A 16002-nucleotide genomic window follows, 5' to 3' on the forward strand; every position below is an offset into this window, starting at 1 on the left:
GCAAGGGTGGTCTTCGCCAACCCTTCCGTTAAGCTGTGAGCATTCACAATACAGGTCCTCAGAGAAGTGCAGTAGGTCCTCCAGCCACGCCACAGAAGAGCTAAGAATCATAGAATTGGATGGGTTGGAAGGGACCTCAGGAGGTCATCTAGTCCAACCCCCTGCTCAAAGCAGGACCAGTTCCCCAATTTTTGCCCCAGATCCCTAAATGGCCCCCTCAAGGATTGAACTCACAACCCTGGGTTTAGCAGGCCAACGCTCAAACCACTGAGCTATCCCTCCCCTCCTCATTCATATTGCCAAGGGAAAAAATAAGCAGGACAAAAGATACTTCATGTGTCTTATTTAGCCACCAGAAAGGAACAGTAAAGGGTTCCCCTGGAGGGCAATTTTATGATGGTTCCTAGTTCCCATTAGGCAGAGGGAGGAAGCAGTGGGGTGGTTGTTTCTGGTTTGGAACAAGTGGGGCCTGACAGAGGACAATAAAGAGAGAGCGAAATGGATTGACGCCTTTGCAGAGCTCAGACACCTGAGGGGCTGAGACATATGTGGCAATGTCCTGTTATCCTGGACAAACCTAACTGAATTCAGTTTAAGTATTGTAAGGCTTCGTTTATTAAAAATGCAAATGTTTGTGTATGCCTGTGGGATTGTATGGAATGTCTCTCGTGGGGGGCGGGGGGGAGACCTGACTAATGTGAACCATGGGAAGTGGTATGAGCTTCAAAGGACAATGGGCCAAGACAAGTATGAACTTTTAAAGTTAAGTAGCTTTCCCAGGAAATCGCTAGGGGGAGAGGTATGCAAACGGACCCACTCTGGTTATGCAAGACCTCAGTCTATTGCAGTGTCACCCTGAGGCAGGGACCTTTGTCTGCTGATCACCTGTTAAGTGAGGACAGATCAAAAGGCTCACACTGGACAAAAGAGTGACTCCTCGATTCCCGAGGGTACTTGTTGTGAGCCATGACAGTTATCAATTTCTAACCAAATTTCTAACCAATGCATCCGATGAAGTGAGCTGTAGCTCACGAAAGCTTATGCTCAAATAAATTGGTTAGTCTCTAAGGTGCCACAAGTCCTCCTGTTCTTTTTGCGAATACAGACTAACACAGCTGTTACTCTGTAACCAAGGAAAAACTCCTTGGTGGGGTTTGACGGACTCTTCCCCTGCCAACGCCCTTGGTGGAGCTGGGGTGATCGCTGGCAATCTAATTAGCATGCACATAGGCTCTTCTATTGTTGTGATCTGTTTTCTCTGTAATGCTTTTACTTGAAGAATAAATGTGTTGCCTTAGGACAAGGTGGGTGGTAACTGAACTGTTGGCCAATTACACTGTTTTAGTGTCTGGCGAGAAAGCAAAGAGCAGATGCCGGCCATGTAGGCAGTCTGCCTTGCTGGGGCATTCACACTGCAGCCTGGAAATACGCCCCCTCGTAAGAAAGGGAGACGTGTCTCCACCCAAGACAGCTGATGGCTCAGGAGCCAGAAGCCCAAGATTGGTGGACCTTAGAGAGGAATGCAGGTGCAGTTGCTCTGAACTGTGACAGGCTAATACACACACACACAGACACACACACAGACCCACCTTTCAACACATATATAACCAGATTATGGCTGCTCCAGCGTGGGTACAGGGCAGGGGGAGAATGCGCAGGGATCCCATGCAGCAGACAGCCATCGCTGGTCTGCAGGCACTGGGGAATCTAAGGGGAGCTTGGTTTGTTCTGCCAGCAGGGCATCGTTGGGTAGGAGATGCCAGAGTCACGGCCCCCCCCACTCCTTGGCAGAGCTGTGCTGGGGCAGTGCTGATCACACCTGCTGGACAGGTGGCTGCTGCCCCTCGCACCTCCGGAGGCGTTCTGCCTTTCAAAGACAGCACCCTGGGCACGTGCGGCTCCTCCCCAGCCCAGCGTGACTGCCTCTGCAGAACCACGGTTGTTGGTAGAGCCCAGGAGCCCCCTTTGCGCTGGGACTGTACAAACCCAGAACGAAAGGACTGTCCCTGCCCCAAGGAGCTTGCAATTGCAGTATAAGACCAGAGGCAGGCCTTGGAGCACAAGGAACCAATGAGACCGAGTCGGACAGCGGGCTGTTCGTGGATCTCCTGGCAAAGGAGAGCTAACGGGAGGGATTTAAAGGGGAATAAAGAGGTAGCTTTGCTGATGTTGACTGGGAGCTGCCCCCAAGCGTATGGAGCAGCATGGGAGAAAGCACAGGTGCTTGTTTGACCAACTGAGTCCTAACCTTTACTGGTGGCTGGCAGCCTGGACACCAGCAGCGTTTGAAAGGCTCACTGCTGTACAGCTTTCTCCGCTACTGGGTCCCTTTAACTTCCCTGACCCCTCCCAGTCAGCCCGCTCCTCCTCTACGTTACATGCACCTGCCAACTCCTAGGTTCTGGACCTTGGGCTCTTCCTGGGAAGACTAGAGACACTAGGCCAAATTCAGTCTGGGAGTAAATGCCATTGACACCAATAGGGTTATGCCTGCTTACCCTAGCACTGAATTTGGCCCCTGCTGTCTGCTGTTTTCCCACCATTCACACACTTTCACTCCTGTGCAGGACACCCCGAAGCATTTGCTAAGTGGGTTTTCACAGACCCGAGCAACATGAAGGTACAGAACCCTGGCTTCTTTCGGTTTGCAAGAGCAGCGCCGTTAGCCGGAGTGTGAACTTGCCTTCCGTGGCCTGGCTGGGGTGAATCCCTTCGACAGGCCGAGCCATTCCCAGCAAACACTCTTGAATTATGAATACCTAGCTCAATTGGGCCTGTCAGTGCAAGCGTTGTCCTTGCTTTTCCAGTTCAGGGCTCTGGTGGAATAACAGTCTTTCGCACACGTGTGCGGTGACTGCCGTTCACACTAGTCATTTCCTCCATCCGAGCACTATCCTTGCACAGATTGGAGAGCCACCATGTACTGAGCCTGCTTCCCAATGCACGGTCAGAAACTATGACATTCGGCATCGACATTCACCATGTTAACCTTGGGAGTAAAGGGAATTTCTAATGTAGTAACAGCAGAGGCCAATGTACCCCTCCCCCCCACCCGCCCTGCATGTTACAAAAAGACATTGTCCTCCGGTGCTCAACGCAGCTGGCTTATGTGTGTTAGGCAACGGTTGCCTTGTAGCATCAGTCACAAAAGGCTCATTCATAAGGATCTTCATCTACATCTTTAAAGGAATTTCTGGAAGAAAGAAAATTGGGGAGGAAAGAGAGCGGCTACCACAGACACTGCTGTAGATGCACCGACCTCCTTTCTCAGCTCCTGTTTCTGGTATCTCAGCAAGTACGTTAACAGAACAGAGCTTAGATAGAAACAGGTGAACTCTAAACCTTCTTTAGTGCAATATAGCCATCAATCCCCTACTACCCTGACGCTAGCATGTCCTGAGAGGTATCCGTAATGCTTAGTAATGAGAGTTTTCCCTTTTCAAAGCGCTTTACAAACATTACCACAGCCCAGTGATGCAGGGCAGTAAGTAGTACTCTTCCCATTTTATGGATGGGTAAACTGAGGCACCGATGTGCCATTGCTGTTAGAGGCAGAGTTAGGTTCCTGGCTCCTGGGTGTGAGCACTAGACCAGGCCTCAAATGTAATAGCTTATTTTTAAAAAGCTAAATCTCAAGTTCCTTTATACAACGGAAAGTTCTGAAGTATACACTTGCGGTCCAAAGCCTGCGCAGCTGGCTTCAGGCCATGTTTGGGGTACCTGTTGCAATTCGATCTGGCTGGGAGGCAATGCTTTTCCATCAGCAAAGCCTGGCTCATCCAAACAGAATGTTCGGCAGGAATGGGACAATTCTGAAGAAACTGGCCAGGCCGGCTTGGAAACCGGCCTGTTTGCTGCTAGCTCCCCTGCCTGGCTCCTTCGCCTCCAGCCTGGCGGGCTGACTGGGAGTTCCAGCTCCCAAGCCTCCAGGCTCACAGCTCCTCAGCAGGTTGACTCTCACTGTGTCTACACTACCCCAAATTCGACCCAGGAAGGTTGATTTTAGCGCTACTCCCCTTGTCGGGGAGGAGAACAGCAGTCGATTTTAAGAGCCCTTTAGGTCGGTGGGACGGGGTGGTTGTGTAGAAGCATTCATTATAAAATTGACCTACTGCGGCTAAATTCGACCTAACCTTGTAGTGTAGACCAGGCCTTAGATTCAGGGCAGTCTACCGAGTGTGTTGCCTTGGACTCAAGGCTCCCAGGCTACAGGACAGCCTGCTAAGCAAGACCTGGCTCCTCAGCGCCTTGCCAGTTCGCTTGGTGGGCTGCTGCAGACCCAAGGGTCCCAGGAATCTCTGGATTCCTGGGGGGTCCGTTGGCCAGTTCCCCACCTGGCCAGCTCCCCAGGCTGCCCTCCTGGGGCAGGGAGGCAGGTTGACTGGGTTCCTGGCTGTGAGCTGGACCAGCTGTTCCAATAAAATTCAGAAAAGTTTTTTTTTTGGTTGTTCTGCAACAAAAGGCTTGGAGTTTTTCAGTGTTGCCAACCCCAAGCCTTCAAAAGTCATGAGTCAGGCCCTCAGAAATCATGACACTGGCTTAAAATACCAAGGTTTTTAAGAATAACAACTTTTGGGCTCCATTTATGATCTGCTGGTGTCATAGCCTGGTGGTGTCGTAGCCTGCTGGTGTCATAGCCTTCCGGGGTCACATTTTCAAGCTTTTCTCTGCAGCCGCAAGGAAATTTCCTTGACTTGAAATGAAAGTTGAGATGCTCCCAAAACCTCATGTCTCCTGGAGCTGAGACTTGAAGAAAAGCACCAAATATTGCAAGAGTGACTTTCAAGTGGCAAGAACCAGCAGCACAGCTGCAGAGCACTGTCGTAGTTTTGTAAGCATTTTTTTCACTCAACGCCCCAAGAGCAAAGGTCAGAGGGACACAAGAGTGATGACGAGAATGGTCATTATTATGTTTAAATGGCACTCACTTTACTCCACCCCCCTCTGGCCTGGCCCCAGGTTGAGTGGTACTGCGGGACGGCTGTGACATCACAGCGTGAGGCATGCTGGGGTGTGACAGTGGGGGCTACCAGCCAGTCTAATGTCAGGAGACAGGAACTGAAATCCTAGGTTATGGGCCTGCTTCTCTGTTGCCCTGCACTTTGTTGAGTCATTTATCTCAGAGCAAAGGGTTTGCAAAATGCTACCCGATCTGAGCAGTTTTGTAATATCACAGGCACCACGCCAGGAGCAGGGCAGTGGAGAATCGAGCCTAGCGGTGCAGAACACCTGATGTAACCTGGCTCCTTTGGGACCGTCACACGCTAATTAGCTCATTCAAAAAAAAAATAATAATAATAAAAATCACAGGTCACCTTTAAATTCCTACGACTCGTGGCACATGCCATCTAGTGTCCAGGCAAGGTATTGCAACTTAGTTAAGCCTGTCTATTTCACCCTCAGGAGAACAGACAGAAGGAAGTTGCTCTCAAGAAGTCTCCTTTCTCTTCAGGGAAGCACATCGGACAAACTGCCAGTGAGGTGATGTGTTGAAAACATCTGTGAAATGCCACACAGACTCTGTGGGAAAATCAGACATAATTCCAGGTAGGCTTGTGTGTGTCCAGGTGTGTTTGGAGGGGTGGGTGGGAAGGGGAAGGAGGTGGGTATGTTGTGAGGTGTCAGGTAGCATGCCCACAGCACATGTAGCTGGAGTGGCCAGGATACTAGGCTGCTGCCAGATTTGGTAAGTAGGAAGGGGAAGAGCTGTTGCTGTCACTGATCTTGCCCTTGCTTTTCAGATGTGAAATTACCTTAGCATGGTCTGAGCATGCCAGCAGCAGATGCCCATCATAATAAATGAAGTGACCTACCTCAGTTTGATCTTGAATTGTTCTGTCTGGTTAGCTGTCATTTCTAGTGCAATCTCAGCTATAAGCAGCTGCCTTAGACTGGAAAACACTTTGATTTTTTTAAACACGAGTACAGGTTGCCCAGCACAGGCTCTGTGTTACGCCATTTCCTATACAGGCAGCACAGACAGAGTTATGGGATTATTTTTCAGCACTGAACTCTGGCGGTTGTTGATTGATTTGCCAGTTCTGATTCTTAACTCTCTCCTCGGTCCCCTTTATCCTTTCCAAAGAAATACCTTTTCCCCTTCCTCGACACAATTTCATCTATAAGCTGTGGATAAGAGGGAATGAATGAGAAGCTATCAGGATCCGGATGACACATGCAGTGAGCACCTCCTGCGTCAGCTTCTTACTGCATGTCTTCACACATTGAGAGAGAGAGATTTTTGTGCTGGGTGAAAAGAGCTCCTAAACCAAACCCATCGGTAAGCTGTTTTCCACCAGGTATCACCCTGCATGTATCATCTGCCATCATATTGCCCTGTTTTCCAGTTTTTTCAAGCTCTTCATGAGCTCTTTGCAAACTTCCCCGGGGTCTGATAACCTAAATTTGTATGCTCAGCCGTTTCATTAACACTCCCTCTCCCAGGTCACTCATAGATACATTGAAGAGTACAGCTCCCACCGAGCCACAGGGCAACCCGCTTCAAAGCACTCCCCATGCTGAGCTTGTGTCATTTATTCCTATTTAACTTCCTGTCTTTTAACCAGTTTTTAGTCCAGGACAGGTCTGTATATCACAGTCTGTGGTTACCAAGGGTCCTTGACAGCCCCTTCTGGGGCACTTTATTAAAATCCTTATCAAAGAGTTCTATATATGATACCCAGCCGTTCTACACATTTTATCCAGTTTTGCTAATAAATGATAGCCACCAATTTACCCTGCTGGCTTAGCCCTATCACACTGCACTGATCAGACGAGGGTTATAACTCTGTCTAATGATTTTCTCATTTAGTTTTCTCAGTACTTAGGTAGGGTTCACTGGTCTAGAATTCCTGGAGCTCCCTTCAGCATTTTAAAAAGTTACAACACTGATCAACTTCTAGTCCTCTAATGTAATGGCTGGTTTTACTCATCACTCGGCAACTTCATTTGCTGGTACCTTCAGTGTTTTCACAGGCGTGCTGTTTGATCTTGGTGATGGATGGTAGCTTAAGGGGCTGATCCTGCAAACAGAGGCCCTGATTCACGAAGGCATTCAGGACTTGTGTAAGTCCTATTGAGTTGTGAAGGTGCCATTGACTTCAGTGGGACTTAAGCACACACTTAACTTTAACCATGTGTTGAAGTGCTTTCCTGAGTAGGGATGGATTCAAGCATATGTTTAGGTGCTTTTCTGAATCAGGGCCCATGCAGCTGGGCGTGGAAGGTGGTGGGCTACTCTTAGTAGCAAGTGCTGTGCCCATTAGGGATTCATCGTAGGATTGGGCCCTCGTTTCTCAGGTTGTTCCATCAGCTCTTTATTGATCTCTCTGTCTCTGGCCAGGCCCCACCCCTCCTGCCTGGCAAGAGTAATCTGGGGTAGGTGTTTCTTTGTGGTGAAGACTGATGCAAAGAACTAAATTAGTTCACCTGCAATCTCTGAGGCCACTTTGGCTGTTCCCTTAGTATCCACAAGGTGCAGTCACAGTGTTGGTTCTCCAGCAAGTTTCTACCTCCGACATGCCTGCAGAATTCCTCTGTTGTTGTCTTGATATCTTTGGCTATTTGTTCACCATGTCCCCTCTCAGGCCTCGCAACATCTGCTGCAGGCAGTTCTGTGCTATACAAGGTACAAGGCAGTGAGGGATCTCAGCAATAGCAGAGGTTTCCCCCACAGTATCCACCAGCACCTTGCTGTCTCTCAGATGGCACTTTTCATCGATAGATCTCAAAGGTCTTTAACAGAGGAATTCACTATCACTATCCCTATTTTACACATAGGGAAACTGAGGCACAGGGCAGTGAAGTGACTTGCCCAAGATCACCTAGCAGGCCAACGGGAGAGCCAATAATATCACCCACAACCCCTGAGTCCCAGTCCAGTGTTCTGTCCACTAGGTTACATTTTTTTCCCCTAATGTGCCCTAACCCTGATATGGAAGATCAGTGACTTCGCTAAGTTTGCCTGGCTGTAAATGAGGGCTGAACTGGCTGTGGAGGGACCATTTCCAGTGCTGAGAAGGTGCTTTCTGTGCATACCGTATTCTCCCTCTCATCACTGCTGTGGCTGTCTCCACTAGGAAAGGGGTTGCGTTGCGGTTGGGTTTCAGTAACGTGGTTGCTACGCCCAAATCAACTTGACAGTTTTCCCAGTGTAGATGCCGGTGTGACACCCTGGCACCCCAGTATGCACCATTGTCATATAATTAGGATATGATTTGCACAAAGTATGCCTTGTGAGGTGTCATTCTAAAAGTCTTGATCTGCTAGACAGTAATATCTCGTTGGATTGTACGTGCTACCGTCCTATGTGAAGTTATGTTTATTTACTACGTATTCTGGTTTGATCTGTTTGCTGTCCCTTATAATCACTTAAAATCTATTCTTTTGTAGTTAATAAACCTGCTTTTGCTTTGTCTAAAACCAGTGTGCGTGGAAATCATAACTCGGGGCAGGAAGCTGTTGTATATTTCCTCTCCACATTGAGCGAGGGGGCTGTACAATTCTCTGTGCAGCGCAAAATGGTATAATTTTGGGTTTACACTTCGGAGAAGAGGTGCGTGTCTTAGGAACCGGAAAGTGCCCTACCTGTGCCTTCCTGTGCAGGGGCTGGTTAAAGAACCTTTCAGCATGTAACTGCAGCTGGGTGTGTCCCTAGCTGCATGTGTGCTGGAGCCTGGCAGAGGGCTTGGCAGGCGGGTCATAGCAGTACAGTGTAACGGGAGCCGAGGCTGGTGGGTCAGGGGGACTCAGTGGTACCTCAGTTCCAAGTCACATCCCGGGGGGAACCTGTCAGAGCTGGGAAGCACCTTGTAGCTTGACTCAGCTGGTTGAATTCTAGCCAGGGCTCCTGCCTAGAATGAAGGCAGAATCACTGCTGTCGCATGTAATTACCAGTTGAGAAATTACAACATGATTTTAATAAGCTGAGAGTAACTTAATTTGCCCTGACATAACAGCCTTTCTATCAAAACAAACTAAACTAAAGAGCCGGGTGTGCTTCAGGATATGCTAAGCAGCCACATGCTACATGCATCTTTGACACCAGGCACTTTGGGGTGTGACGCTGGCAGCCCGGATGCTCATGTCTCAACTGAACGTTGACAAATACATAGTGGGAACCAGCCTGGCCCACCTGCGTGGTAGTGTGGTTAAAACAAGCATTTGACTTTAGACTTTATGGAATGCTTGGAAGTTACTGCCGGCATTAATCTCACTTGTAACATCTGTACCCTATTATCAGGTAATATCTGAGCATTTGCATTGTGAGCCTCTGTAACAGTGTAAATCACCAGACAGGAGAGAGATGTTAACTAGGTGAAAAGCTGGTCTCCAACCGAAGGTATTCTTTTCTGCCCATCCAGGAAGGCCAATGGACACCAGACAGACTAGTGTGGAATGTTAAAGAGGACAAAAGACTTTGTTGTTTACTCTCCCCTCCCCCCATGAAGGTGAGTCATGCAAGTGAATTCTTTCCATAGCTGAGGTTTGCAGCCCAAAACAGAAGGGGGGAGGGGGGGAAAGCCTGATAAAGAAGGAACTTTTTTTGTATGCTGCTTAGACGCTGGGGGGCAAGGTTTGCCAGGCATAAGCAAAAGATCCGCAATGTTTAGCCTGGGTGAGCCATAAAGGACATATAGAGCTTACTTATTATAGAAGTCTTTATTACTTTTTGAAACTTAAGATGGGAACTCATTTGTGCATATATATGTTTACCTGCTTTAACCTTGTACATAACTCTCTTGTTTCCTTTTCCTATATAATAAATCTTTAGATAGTTTATTACAGGATTGGCTACAAGCATTGTCTTTGGTGTGAGATCTAAGGTGCAATTGACCTGCGATAACTGACTGGTTCTCTGGGATTGGGAATAACCTAAATATAGCTCCTTAGAGACTAACCAATTTATTTGAGCATAAGCTTTCGGTTAGTCTCTAAGGTGCCACAAGTACTTCTTTTCTTTTTGCGAATACAGACTAACACGGCTGTTACTCTGAAACCTAAATATAGCTGTGACCATTGTGTAAGGGACCATCTATCACAAAGGCACACTTACCTGGGTGACAAGATAGATCGGAGCACCCAAGGAGACTGTCTGTGACTCCATGTTAAGGCTGTTATAGTCCCTGAGGAGTTTACAACTTGATAACTGGTTGGTGAAATCTAAGTATAGAATTCACAGCCAGTTTGGAGTTTGTTCCCTGTTTCCCAACAGTCTGCCTGAGGTTGGTACCCACAATCTTGAGCCACTGCAGGGCAGCTTGACACAAGCATCTCCACACTGGCCTTCCCTGGGCTGTACTCATGTGGAGCTCTTTGGGAATCTCAGTGGGGAACTGCCTGAGTGAACACAGAGTGAGCGCCCTTTAGATGCACTTGTATCAGAACTCCATCAAAGGGCCAGATCCTGGGATGAAAACCCAACAGATTCCTGCAGGGTGGCTGTGGATTGGGGAGTGCTGCCCTCTCTGACCTCACAGGAAGCCATGTGGAGGGGAAGGATGGCGGGATCCATGAGGATCCAGATCTGGAAGTCCAGGGGGACAGGCAGGCAGTGGGAAGGGGACATGAGCACTGTCTGACACATCAACTCCCACTGTAAATCCACACACATGCCTGAGTGCTTCTCCACTCCACACAGTGGATCTGGACCCTTTGTGGAGGGATCTGGTGGCACTGGCTGGTTTGTGCTGGTCCAGGGCTGTAAGAGGGCTGCTCGAGGGTAGAGAGCAGGTACAGAGGCACTTGGCCTCTGTGCATCTCAGTCCTGCCTACTGGGGGATCGCCCGAAACCTATGCAGATCTTGGGGATGCACAAATTTGGAAGACTAAGCCCTCCAGAGAGCTTTTTGTTGTTTTGTTTTTGGAGAGGGACAAGCCAGACCAGGGGATCCCTCCACAGCTGCCCAAAGGGATTTAGTACATTTCAGTGCACACATTTGCATACTGTTTCTATCAGCCTGTGAGTAGCTGTGAGGGCCCCAGTCTGACAGTGCAGGGGTAGGGGCTGGTTGTGTTGTGGCAGCTGGCTCGGAAGTGCAGGTGTCCCTGGCACACTGGCTGCCAGCTACTCGCAGCCCCAGCAGTCTGTAAAAACAAGCAGCAGTAAAATCCTCCCCAGAGATCCCGTTACAGCCTGGTAAAGAGGTCGCCCCCCACCCCCCGGCAACGGGAACAACAGCAGCAGGCATGGATCAAGACAGGTGAAAAGCAGCAAGAGTTCTCTTTGGCACTCACCCCAGAGGTGGGGCAGGCAGGCTGTTGAATTCAATGTCTCTGCAGCAAGCCTCCCCCATGGAAGGAGCTCACTGGCATAGCTGTGACTGGTTCAGGGTACCGGGCCCGCTGACAGCAGCTTGCTTAAAGGCGATGGGGCTGTAGCAACTTCTTTTGTGCTCAAAACAAACCGCAAAGCCCAGAAAGGAATGTTTTCATGCATGGGATTGACAGTGATGGGCCTTTATTCAATCCAGTGCTGGCCAAGAGCAGGCACGCTCCTGGCGCCTCCATTGGTGAGCAACACACTCACCTCAAACTCACTGCACCCCAATCTTCGTGGGACCCTGAACCGTTACAGCACCGCTGTCAGTCCGTCTGCTCACCCGTGGTGCTGTATGCATGTGCTAAATAACAAAGGCAGACCGATCAACTCGGGTTGCAAGCCCTTTGGGACAGAGGCTGCCTCTACTCGCTGGCTCCTGGGCTGCTCTGTACAACTGTTAAATAAATCATAATACAGGAGATGGGAGATTAGACAGGCAGATTCTCTCTTCTCCTGGTCCGCATGTTATTAGTGTGTGAGGCTGGCAGGAGCACTCAGTGCTGCTTTAGTTCGAAAGGCCCTGGGCTGCCCCTTGGCCAGGGGAGCCCTACCCATATTCCCATGTATGCATTAGCACTTGTCCACGCTGCATGCTCTGGTAATGTTCTACCCAAAGGAACTGGCCTGCTGCAAACACCCAGCCTGACTGGTCTGTCCAATCAGAACGATGTTTAAACGATGTTTAAACGCTTTGGCCCATTATCCCCACAATCTAATTATCCCCTCTCCTGCCACTTTAGAACAGGAAGGTGGCAATGGGAAGAGGAGCAGTTTTAACCCTTTCCTATCTGTATCTGTAAACTTCATGGTCACTATCCCATTTTCACACCAAATCATCCAATTGTGTCAGCAGGGGTTTAGGGCCCACTGAAGTCAAGGGGAATTAAGCATGTGCTGCAAGTTAAACACGTGCTTAAGTGCTTTGGCCTTGGTGGTGAGTCTGCCCCTGTCCCCTGGTGCAGCCCGTCTCTCGTACTGTTTGAGGACATTGGCAGCAAACTCAGTCTTTGTTCGCTACGTGCTCATCCTGCTCCTTATTCCCTTTCTAAGGTCATCATCTTTTGATTCTGACACCACAATACTTTCCATAGACACTAATTGTGATAGATTGACCTAGAATAAACTAAGTGAGGTGTAACTACCATCCTATGGGCAGTGTTAGTAGCAGGAATGAACTTTTCAGAAATAAAGATCCTCTTTAATGCCAATAGCTCCCGTCAGAAAGAATAAGGGGGCGGGAAGTAGGAATAAATCTTCATAAAGCGGGAATAAAGAGGCTAGAAGCGTCCAGCTCATAGTATCTGTGTCCATTCAGGTCTTGACTCTGCTTCTGGGACTGAGCATAATGGGGTTTATTGGTTCTTGGACAGAAAAGAAAGTAGATTTGTGTAGCTACCAAGAGTGGACTTTGGTTACTTATGGAAATAGCCCCCATTACTCTGGGTTCAGCGCCCTCTCACCTTAGTAGACTTTAACAGGAATCAGTCACCAAACAGCTCCTTACGGCAATCAGATAGTTTGACATTAAGTAGCAAGTACTTTGAACTTCTTTTCAACTCCTTTGCTGCAATACAATGTGGTGTCGTTCTGCATGAGGAGTCTGAATTGTCTTCATGCTTTATTCATTTCTTGTTTACACTGGAGGAGAAAGCAAGCCATAAAAACCAGCAAAAACAGCCCACACAGCTCCATGCATTGTGCAGTCAAATCACAGCCAGCGATTTCAGTTGCCATTTCCAACTTCATCTGGGTTTAATGTATGTATTAGCTAAATGCCAGAGAGAGGTGTTGTCTATTGACTGGAGACAGAAGCTTTTGAGTTCTGATTTCAGCTCTGACACTGATTTGCTCTGTGGCCTTAAGCAAGTCATTTAAATCTTTTTGGTCTCTGTTTTCTTGTTTTTACCATGGGGATAATGATACTTATCTCCTGCAGTGTTATGAGGATTAATCGACCCTGTCCGTAAAGAGCTTTCAAGATTAAAAGTGTACCAAAATGTAAAGCTTTGCTATGATTATCAAAGGAATGGGGAGATGGACATGTGGCATTTGGGGACCCGCTTCAAATTGTTTAAACCGCTTTAAAAAATAATCAACCCTCCCGTGCACCCCTTGCAGGCAGTTGCACTATTCTGCACTTCCTGCCCAAGCTGGCCCGGGTGGCCATGCACTGTCACAGCGGCGTTCCCCCGTAGAGACAGCTAGAGTTCCGTGGTAGGGGAAATGATTCCTTTCCATATAGGGCTAAGACATCTCATCTGCTGTGAGGCAAGGAGGAGATTATACAAATGTACTTACTGGCCAGACTGCCCGGTAAGCACATAAAGCAGGAACAGAGTCATAAGAAACATCATCTCCCTCTGCCTCGAAGTCTACCTCTGCCCTTGTGTGTGATTTGGACTCTCGCTGTTGTGTGAGGGAGGGACCAGCCACAATGAGCAGAGCTGGGAACACCCACTCATGTAGCACCCTCCCCAGGCAGTTCTAGTTTTGGCATTCAGCAGAAACCCCTGGCCGGTGCCTGCCCCTCCTTAGGATACTGCTGAGCTGGGAACGAAGAAGCCTGTTAAGGGCTGTGTAAGTGCAGCCCACCCTCTGGTTAGTCCAGGTGTGTTACAGGGCTCTGTGCCCTCCACACAAAGCATCTGTCTGTCACTGTACAGCGCAATTCATGGCAACTGCACCTGTATTCCCGCTCTGTGGCTCAGGAAGGGTTCCTGGCTCCTGGCCAGCACCTCTCTTGGGCAGACACCTGTGTCTCTCTCCCTCCTGAGCAGGGTTTTAAGGCTGCACAGCTGCCTGGATTACACAGTGAGGTACCCAGGAAGCCAGACTGACTAAACAGGCCAGTGACTGTGGTTTGCTCACTCTCTCTCAGGTCTATGACCAGTGTATTGCCTGCAGTTACAAGTTACCACAGAGTTCCTTCTAAGCAAGCACCTTTATTCCTAAGGTGGAAGCATTACAGAGAAAACATGTAAAAAAAAAAAAGACCCTATATGCATGCTAAAAGCTCACCAGCGGCTACCCAGCAGTCTACGGTTCCCAAGAGTCACATAATACAAGGGACGTCCCTTATTTAAATAGAAAATTGCCTGTCCCATACTTCATCCCTGTACAGCAAGAGGGGGAGTTGCAGAGTGCTGCAAAAAAGCAGCAAGAAATACCCCGGTGAACGTGAGTGCTGATAATTATTATTATTAATAATAATTAATAGCTGGAGGTGGGGTGGGGCAGGGGTACTAAGAAAACAGTCCCCTATTTTTGAAATGCAATGCTGGCAACTCTACAGCATTCTTATGGGACCTGGTAGGTCAAACCTGTCCAACCCATCCTCAAGGCTAGGGCTCCCCCTTGGGCAGAAGTGTCTGTGTGTTTGCTGGATCACAAAGGAGGCCCTGAGTCAGTTTAAACTCAGGCTATTCATTCTAAATTCCTTTGTGTGTTGGTTTCTGGATAATCTAGTTTGAATTAGTATATGGGAGCCTCCCCAGGTGGTGGTACCTCTCTGTGAGGTAATCACCAACCACTGTTTTTAGTTTCTGGAGGAGCTGTGATAACCCTCCCCCCTGCCCCACTGAGTAGAAATGGCTCCCCAAAGATACTACATGGAGTTGCAATATCTGTCACGTCTCCCCCCAGAGAGATTACATACTGTCCCACCCCTCAATAATATATAAACTTAATACAGTACAGGCTTTCAAGGATCTTTCAGGAAATTGCTATATCTGTCACATCTCCCCCCTTAAAAAGTGATTGTAACTACGGTGCTTGACTGGCATCCTGGAGCAACCCATTAACTTACTTCCTGGACAGCATTTAAGGCATTACCTTTCATCCCTTTATATTTCAACGATGAATATAATAAACATTCTGCTAGAAAGGCAGTATGCATTTGTGACCATTATGGCAATATCCTGGACAAACCTTATTGAATTAAGGTTAGGTAGCTTAGGAGGCCATTGTATTAAAACTGCAAATATATATGTATTATTGTGGCATTGCATGGAACGTCTCTAGGGAGGAGACCTGCCTAATTTAAACTGTGAGATGTGTTATGCACTTCAGAAGACTATTTTAAATACTGTGACCTTTTAAAGGTAAGTGGATTTTCCAGGATATCTCTAGGCGAAGGTGTGTGCAAAGGTAACTCCCCCGGTTATGCAAAAGCCCAGCCTTTTGAAGCTATGCCCTCAGGAGAAACCCAGTGTCTATGAATTATCTATGAATTATCTATTCACAGATCAAAGTTGTTTAAAGGAGGGACTAAACTTTTCATGGGGATGCTCGTTCGTAACCGCCCTGACACAGAATATGTAACCACAGGAAAGCACCTTGGTGGGGTTTGAAGGACTGTTCACCTGCCAGAGCCCTTTGTGAAGTTGGAGTGATCCCTGGTAACCTTAGTTGCGTGCATGTAGGTGCTTAACATTTTTTTTTACATGTTTTCTCTGCAATGCTTTCACCTTAAGAATAAATGTCCTTCTTAGAAGGAGCCTTGTGGGCTTTAACCATGAGCATTGATGCTCTGTATAGCCTCTGAGGAAGGCAGGCAGAGCAGGCCTGTTTAGGCAGTCTGACTTGCTGGGGCATTCACAATGTAGGAAGGGAACTGTACAGCCTGGAAATACCCAGGTCAGGAGGGGGAGAAAGAGAGAGAAATGTGAGTCCCCGCCCAGTAG

The sequence above is a fragment of the Eretmochelys imbricata genome, chromosome 15 (assembly GCF_965152235.1).
Source record: "Eretmochelys imbricata isolate rEreImb1 chromosome 15, rEreImb1.hap1, whole genome shotgun sequence".
Lineage (NCBI taxonomy): Eukaryota > Metazoa > Chordata > Testudines > Cheloniidae > Eretmochelys > Eretmochelys imbricata.